Source organism: Macrobrachium nipponense, chromosome 22, assembly GCF_015104395.2.
Source record: "Macrobrachium nipponense isolate FS-2020 chromosome 22, ASM1510439v2, whole genome shotgun sequence".
Taxonomy (NCBI): domain Eukaryota; kingdom Metazoa; phylum Arthropoda; class Malacostraca; order Decapoda; family Palaemonidae; genus Macrobrachium; species Macrobrachium nipponense.
Window position 1 is genome coordinate 8,708,245 of NC_087213.1, and position 8,706 is coordinate 8,716,950.

An 8,706-nucleotide genomic window follows, 5' to 3' on the forward strand; every position below is an offset into this window, starting at 1 on the left:
TAACTAGGACAATTCAACTGCTTAGTAGAATCATGTCGCGAGGTTAATATACGTAGTATATTTGTAGGATTCTGAACAACGATCTCCATCCTAAATTCTTTCCTTCAAGAAAACAAAATAAGGATTGGAGATCGACCACCTTCGTTCTCTATCAAAGAGTGAAGGAGAAGTCTTCCTCGAAGGAAAGCTTCAATGGTGAACAGAATACTAAGACGATAGTTCAAGCCAAACTGGATATTCCCGTCCGATCTCCTCTATTCCAGGTTGGTCGCCTACTGGTGATAGTATTTGTTTCTTTCAGCAGCAGTCTTCTTCCCAATGCTGGAAATTCCAGGAATTCGAGCATAGGCGAGGTTCCGATTATCGTGTAACATATCTGGGGGGGATTCTCGTCTCGCTCACTTTGGACCGTGGTCTCGCGTAAGTGTTTGGAGATCGTAAAAACTCGAAAACACTGAATGCGCTAGAAATTCCGTAGAATTCTAAGCAGTCTGCGAAACCCCCACCGAATTCGTCAAACGATATCGGCTGGTGGTCCTCTCGATTCCCGTAGAAATCGAGAATGGGGCAGGATTCCTCCTCAACGACCGGGGCTTACGTCAGGTAGGACCGAAGGTCCCCCCGGTAGCGCAGTCCCGAACGTGGGATCCTACAGAGAAATCTCTGTAGGATCCCTCCTCTTTCCCTCGTAGCCGTAAGGAGAGAGGGAATGGGGGAGGAGGAATTGGATACTCGCTCGCCTTCCCAGTGGAACTAGCAGTTGGAGAAGAGTAGGAACAGCCATCGCCTTGCGGCGCTGGCCTCTCAGATTCGGGTCTGGAAAACGAATCGTCAGGTGAAAACGTTTTCCCGCGGAGGGTTAAGAACTCTCACTGTAGGTAAGGGTCCTGGCCGCCACTGTGAACGTCGTCTGGGTGGGGCTGATCGACACCTGACAGGAGAGAGCGATACCGTCCTCCGACTCATTCCAGTCCTCGTCGAGGTCGAAACCTCTCAGGAGGACCGAAGGAGTATTTAAATACGGTGTCCGAAGACACGTAGAAACGCCGCTGTCGCAGTAGAGGAGGTGGAAGTAGCTTGATCGACCGGCCAGAACTGAGAGAGCCTTCTTGTCCGGAGACGAGAGACTCTGGTTCGAGACAGAATCGGCAAAGCTCCGATCGCGGCAGACCCACCGTCGGTTTGGGTTCCCTCTCGGGCCCCAAAACGACTCGAGCAGAGACGTGGGCTCTGCTGGTGGGAGCGGCAATCCTTCCGCAAGGTCTTTATGCTGACGAATCAGCTTAATGACTTCTGCAACTTCCTCTGTATCTCGGGAGTAACCGCGTCTTGCGGGATAGGACCGTCCAGTCCCTCCAACAAAAAAAGAGAAGATCCCGATATACTCCTTTGCGAAGGAGGAACAGCGGCAGGCCCCTGACGGTCGCCTCCAGCTACTTGCGCGTATGTCCTGGTCGGTCCTAGACCCGTGCCTGGTCCATACGGCGTCATAGCGGGAATCGCGAGCGGCGCACCTCTCGCGATCAGTCGTAGGTACCTCGCTCCTCCCGTGTAGCCCGAGGAGGTTGAAGGTACAGGAGAGGCAGACCTGACGCTCCCCCCGCCCTAGCTCGCTGGCAGGACCAGCGTGCTTGGAGGGCTGCTGCTGCTGATCGTCAACCCGCGGTGGCGATCGAGCAGCAGGCCTAGCCTTGCCGCTCGCCTGGGGCGAGAGGCTCGGCTGAGAACGTTGACGCTGATCTCTAGCGTCAGGCGAGCTGTTGCTGGTTACTGTCTCCGCCCGGTCCTATGGGAGCGGCGGTCAGGTGACCTGCTAGGCTCTCTGTCGCGGCGAGACCGGCCAGCGTCCTCGGTCGCGTCGAGCCGCTGGTACCAGCCGTGGCTGGTACCGACGGCCGCGGGGTTACCCCTTCCTCGCCTCAACCCGTGGCTGGTCAGCGACCGTCACGTCAACCCGAGCAGCCATTTGGTCGCTGCGAGAGCGTCCACTGCCTGGCTGAGAGTCGTGTGCACGACTCTCGCCAGTCTTCTGCTCCGCGCCGCGGTCTTGACGGCGAGCGAGCTCGGGCGTCAAAACTTTGGCTGGACGGTCTCCCGTGGAAGAGCGTCCACGTCGGTACTTCTCGCGAACGAAAGAAGCGGACCGAGATCGGAACCTGATTTAGCGGCAGACCGCTAACTACCAGGTGAGGACGTACCAGCCGAGGCTGGTACACCTCTGGTCCCCGTCGTCTTCTTCTTTGCAGAGGAAGAGACGGGCCCCGTTCCGAAGGAACAGGAGGACCAGCAGAAGAGCTCCCCGACTCGCCTGAGCGAGACGGGCCCTAGAAGATCCCGAAGGAGTCTTCTTAGGGGGGAAAACCCGGGGGCCCGGGTTACCAGCTGGTCGCTGCAAGAGCGGCCGCTGGCCTGGCAAGAGTCACCCGAGCGTCTCTCACCAGCCTTCTGCTCCGTGCCGCGTACCCTTGGCGCCCGAGCGAACTCTGGCGCCGAAACTTGGCTGCACGGTCTCCCGAGGGAGAACGTACACTCGGGATCTCTCGCGAACGGAGACCGAGCCGGAACCTGGTCGTAGGGGCGGCATCGCCGCTAGCACCAGGCGAGGAAGTACCAGAGCTAACCGATACTCCTCTGGTCCCCGTCTATCTCTTCCTTACGGAAGGGGAGACGGACCCCGCTCCCACCGAAGGAGCAGGGAGGACCAGCAGAAGGACCCCCTGTCCCACCGGGGTGGTGGGACGGGCCCTTAGAAGTTCCCGAAGGAGACTTCTTAGGGGGAAGGCAGCCTTCTTCTTCTTCAGCTTATGGGCCTTAGAAGTCGAAGGGGATGGAGCAGCAGCAGACGATGAAGACGAAGATGACAGCTTCCTCTTCTCCTCTTCCTCGTCAGCTCACGCAGGACAGTCGTCAGGTCCTCCATCCAGGCCGAGCCGGGGCTATTGCCGAAGCAACACGGCCCGACTGCACCTGTCCGGAAGGACCTGGGACTGGGAAGACACACCGTGGGCAGGACCAGCATGGACAGGCTCAGAAACCAGGAGCGACAGGAACAGCAACCAGCTCAGGAGCGGCAGGAACAGCGGCAGCGGTGACCCAGAAGGGACAGCCAAGCAAACAGCGGGGAATCACATCAGCGGCAGGTACGGCAGGCCCAGCGATCGCCTCGTAGAATCATCGGCAGCCAGCAGAACCTGAGTACTGGCGGCCGGTCCAGGGGCGAGCTGCTGGAACAGCGGAAGTCTGGGGCAGGCAACACGAAGAAAACAGGCGGCGGCGGCAACACCCCCTCGGTACGGCGGCGGCCCTAGTAGCGGCAGACGGCGTCACCGACACAGCATGGGGAGTGTAGACCAGGTGAGGGGGGGAGCAGCATAAGCGGTTCCGTGGTAGTAGTTTGGAGACCGCCCCAGACCTCGCTAGACGCTGCAGCAGCCCGTGGATGCTAGGCACGCCCTGCCCCGACCGCGTGGTCCATACCTGTCCAAGGTCGTCTCCCACGGATGTAGCACCTGCGGTAAACATAGATAGATTAGTAAGAGGGGTTCCCTCACGCACGGGGGGAAGACATGCCCCACCCCACCCCGAACGCAAGGAAGACCCCAAATATAAAATACAACGAAGAAGCTGAGCGGGGGGCAGGAAGGAAGACGAAGAATCGGATACCAAGGGAGTCGCGGGAGAGCTTTCCGACGACTCCCTGGCAGACCTTCGCTTCCCCTACCCCCGCACAGCAGTGAAAAGTAATATGAAAATGAAACAGAATACTGCCCTTTGCGATTCACTTCATAGAACTTAAAGGGGAAAAAATCAATTCCCGGGTAACGAACGGAAACTTATCAATAATATGATGCTATCATAAAATATATATAAAAATGAACAGAATACTGCACGATTTCACTTTCACATAAAAACGTAAGGATCAATTCCCGGTAAAACGAAAATTGATCCAAATTAAATTCATGCAAATAAATAAATGAACGAAAATTGATCCAAATTAAATTCATGCAAATAAATAAATGAAAATGAAAGAATATTGCAATTGCGAATCCACTTTCATTCCATTCTATTATACAAAATAAAAGGCTCGTGCCGAGCGCAATCACACTCTCGGTAACGAACGCACAGGGCAAAATATAATAAAAGAGTACTTACATTTTTCAATTACACACTTTCGCCCAAAATACATGACTCGGCGCGAGCGCGCCCGCCCAAAATCGGCACCGAGGACATAATTCAGGGTTCAATTCATGAAAAGAGAGGAAATCGCCGCATCTACGGCGATAGCTCCATGTTGGTCCATAATTAAGTTAATGAAAACTGAAAACAGTGTACTTACAGTTTTCATTTTCAAGTTAAACAAACCATTAGTAGAAAACACAATATAAACAAAGACATACGACGATGAAGCGGGCAGAGAGCGATGACGAACACGTCTTCACACCGGCGGCCGAAAGCAAAAGTGATTTGTTTACCTCCCAGTCGCGGCGGCGCGCGACTGTCGGACAAGCAGTTAACTACCGTTCTCCCCTTGTTCGAAGCTTACGACCGTTTCCAGCTGCCGCTAGCTACTTCCTATTGTTAAAGGACCGATGGTTTGTATTACGTATCGGAACAAACATTCATCCGTACAAGAATATGCAATATTTCTTCTGTTAACATAAATTTTGATAATTATTGTCAAAGAAATTGTGAGAAATGGCATCTGTAGAGATTCCGTGGGTCGCAGTGGGACTATCAAGTTCAACCATGATCAGTAGGAGCACAGACTTCAAGTAGACTACATGTTCGAGTTTCACCTCTGACATTAGCTTGCTTTTACATATGCTTATTTATGTTTCGGCAAGAATTTTTTCATCATGCCAATGAGGAAAAGACAAGGAAATCATCTCGCTAACATAAAGATGAAGAAAATTCGCTCTAATATGATTACAGAATATCATAATATATGTGATATTAGCGTAGTTAGTGAAGAGAGAGAGGGAGGGTTGCGTAGTAAGTAAACGCGCCCGTCTTACCTGAAGCACACATCAAACTGTCCCCAAGGCTACAATCTTTGAGCAAAGGGATCTTAATTTATGATAAATAACATAGGTTTTTGGTTTATTATTACCCAAAAAAGGAATATAAATTCATAATAATCATAATTTATTAACATTGTCTTTGTAAAAAGAGAGTACAACTTTGAATTTCACCTCTTGACATTCTCTTGCATTTACGTTTGTTTATTTTTGTTTTGGCAAGAATTTCATCATGCCAAAGCGGAAAATACTAGGAAAACATCTAGGTAACATACAGAAGAAGAAAATTCGCTGTAATAAGCCGAGTTAGTGAAGGAGAGAGAGAGAGTTGCGTAGAAAGGAGTGCCCCGTCTTGCCTGACGCAGTGCCCAAGCTACGATATATGAGCAAAGATCATCATTTATGATTAATTATGATAAATAAAATAGTTTTAGTTTATTAATACACAAAAAGAAATATACATTCATAATAATCATTATTTATTACATTGTCGTTATAAAAATACAACGAAAAACTTTGACGCCCGTATCTCAAACTATAGTTATTGACCTTCAAATCTATCTTCTCAACTTATTGTTTTAAGGCTATAACATTGGAAAATTTGGTATATAACTCAGAAAGACGTTATGAACAATCAAATGAAGCCCTTTTTTCCAATTTTTGTTTCGTCTTTTTTTTATAAATTTTGTTTTCCTAATTTATAGGGTTTAATTTTTTACCATAATGAAAAATTCATATCTAGCAAAAAAATGACTTTTAGAAAAAAAACTCCTCATTTGATAGGAGGTCTACATCAGGTCTATATATGGTAGTAATATCAGGAATTAATATTAAATATCAAGGGAGGAGATAGAATTTGAAAAATGGTTATTTTCGGGATAAATCGCCCTAGTGTCACAAAACCAAAGGTAAGAGGCGAAAATCATATGCGGTTTGGAGATGTCCCAAGTCACCTTATTAAGTGGTATGAATATCAGTCCTGTCCTTAAAGAATGGCATTAGCCGGCCAGCCCCAATAAAACTAGTAACAAACTGTAGATTTACTGTAATCTAAATACCTGCAAAAAAGTTCATTAGTAAACAACTCATTCAAAAAACCTACTACCTTCCCTAGGAAGGTACAGACATCAAGTTAAAGCTCAGATTCCTGAATACAAAACCAGGGTGATAATGAAATATTATGTTGATGATATCCTGATCCCCCCATATAATGGATAGTCTTGTAGTGCTTGTATATTGGAATCACATAATCCTCCCAGCCAAATTTGCGAAGTCGAGTCAAATTCATCAGCATCACACCTGAATTAACACCTGCAATATGAAGTTTTATTAATTTTATAGTACATGCACTGCATTCCTAAACTGTATTCCAAAAGTAACAATTGTTCATATGTATCAAAGTTGCTACCACAGTCTAAACAGGTAAGAAACTTAATTATTTTTTTACAATTGGGGCATGGGAATACAAGTTCTCATAAAACTTTAATAATTACTGTTGTTACATAAAAGTTATTAGGCTGAATACCTGTAACCATGTTAAACTTTTTACAAAGAACTCAAAATTAGTGCAAGCAGTTCTACATTATGGTAAACAGCTCCCTGGGGAGTACTCTCACACCTAGAATGCCAAGTTACAAATAAACTTTACATCCCACCTCAAACTGCATAAATCACATTAAGGTTATACGAGACTACCAACAGCACTTCAAATGCAGTAAATGTCTATTAAACTCACCTAATCTACCATAGTAAGGGTGTTTAGCAAATCTATTATACCAGCCTGTTGCCAAGTCTTCATGTTCTGGAGCCATAGCAGCCATTTGTGATGAATTCATGGCAGAAAAGTGTTTCCATAACTCTTCAAGTGGTGCCAAGAACAATACATCAGTGTCGACATAAATCAGGGAATCCACCTCCTTCAACAAAGACTGAAAACCAAAATACCACATGATAAACCGAAAGAGTAAGTAATCAAGCCTGGGTGAATGATGTTATTCTAATATACAGTAAAATGGAAACTTAAAAAAGTTCATCATATCTCATTCAACTGACATACCAAAAATGGACTTCTGAGGTTTTGGACACAGTGGCCTCGGGTCCTAAAATGGCCCCACCTGATAAAGGAATTCAATGTCACTAGCCAACTAAGCATGCTAAGTATCTTTACTAAAAGAGCAACTTGAATATTATTAGTGTCAAATATAAGACAGAATTTCTACATAGCCATATAAAAATGCCTCAATCACTGTCTAAATTGATTCTCATTCTCTGCCTTTGTTTACAAAGCAAATGGGAATTTATGTGACTTTACGTGACTAGAGCACCACCTAGATCCTTAACGATGTATGCCAACAACCTCATAATTCAAGAGTCTGAAAAGTAGCAACATCTCTGTAATGTCCTCCATAACTTCTATCATCTAACTGGATACACTAGCTATCTTTACTTTAATGCTAATCATCAACCTGTTTCAGCCTTTTCACAACTACTGTATTTTAAGAGGATTAAAGAAAGTGTAATAACTGAATACCTGACTATTCCACCATATCCCATTTTTCCTTCAAGACAGTTTGTAATGAATACATACAGTATCTAGCAAGCAGATGCAGTCAAGGAAAAGGGAACATGAGTCTCAAAAGGCATAATGCAGGAGGGGATACCAACACTGACAAAGACAGTTTGTGGTACAAGTGGAGCAACACATTTGCAACTTAAAATTATAAGTACTAACTCATTCTAGGATGAATCAACTTCAACTAGAAACTGGTCATGAATGGCAGAGGATGTCTCAAGACTGGAGATGTTAAATGTTCCTTACACTGTTCACTCTTGACTGTAGAAGTACCATGAAAGAGGAGGGAGCCTTACCTACTAAAGTGCCAGAAAACCTTTGAAGGTGGTAAGAAATTAACTGATGTGATCACAAGATGCTGAAGGCATTGTGGGAGATCCCACAGACCTTGTGATCAAGCACAGATGCCATAGTTCCTCATGTTACAAAATCATTTCAAATTTATTAATTTTACCAGTTTTCCAGCTGCTGCTAGAAAATTTATCCTAATGTTAAGACTGAAGGTCTGTTTCGTATAAAAACAAAATGTTTAAACGTGGGATAAGTTACAGGAACCACTGACCTGAAAAGTTTCCCACACACATTAAGCATCTAACATAAAAACAAGAACAAAAGGTAACCATTAACATGGCTAAGTTTCTACTTGATGGCAGAGTAAATTTTGAAATTTGAAGTAGCAATAGCCTTCTGCAGGTGACAAACAACTCAGTCAAGAGCTCAATTTGTTTTATGCTCTAAAGTCCATAACAGGGGAGGGTGGGTGGGTTCCATTCATAATTATACTTTGGAAAATATATATGTATATATATATATATATATATATAATACTATATATATATAATATATATATATATATATAATAAATATATATCAAATATAATAATATATATATAAATATATATATATATATAAATATATATAAATATATATCTAAATATATATATATCTATATAAATATATATATAAATATATATATAAATCATATATAAATATATATAATATAATATATATTATATATATATATATATATATATATATCTATATACTTTATTTTATCATAAAATATCATCATCATATTAATACCTTAACAGTAATTACTTGGCTGAATTCATATTG

General features: G+C 44.6%; 1 pseudogene; it reads right to left on the bottom strand.

The window, feature by feature from the left end:
* Window positions 1-8,706, bottom strand: part of LOC135198475 (glucoside xylosyltransferase 1-like) — a 71,084-nt pseudogene that overhangs the window by 23,232 nt on the left and 39,146 nt on the right.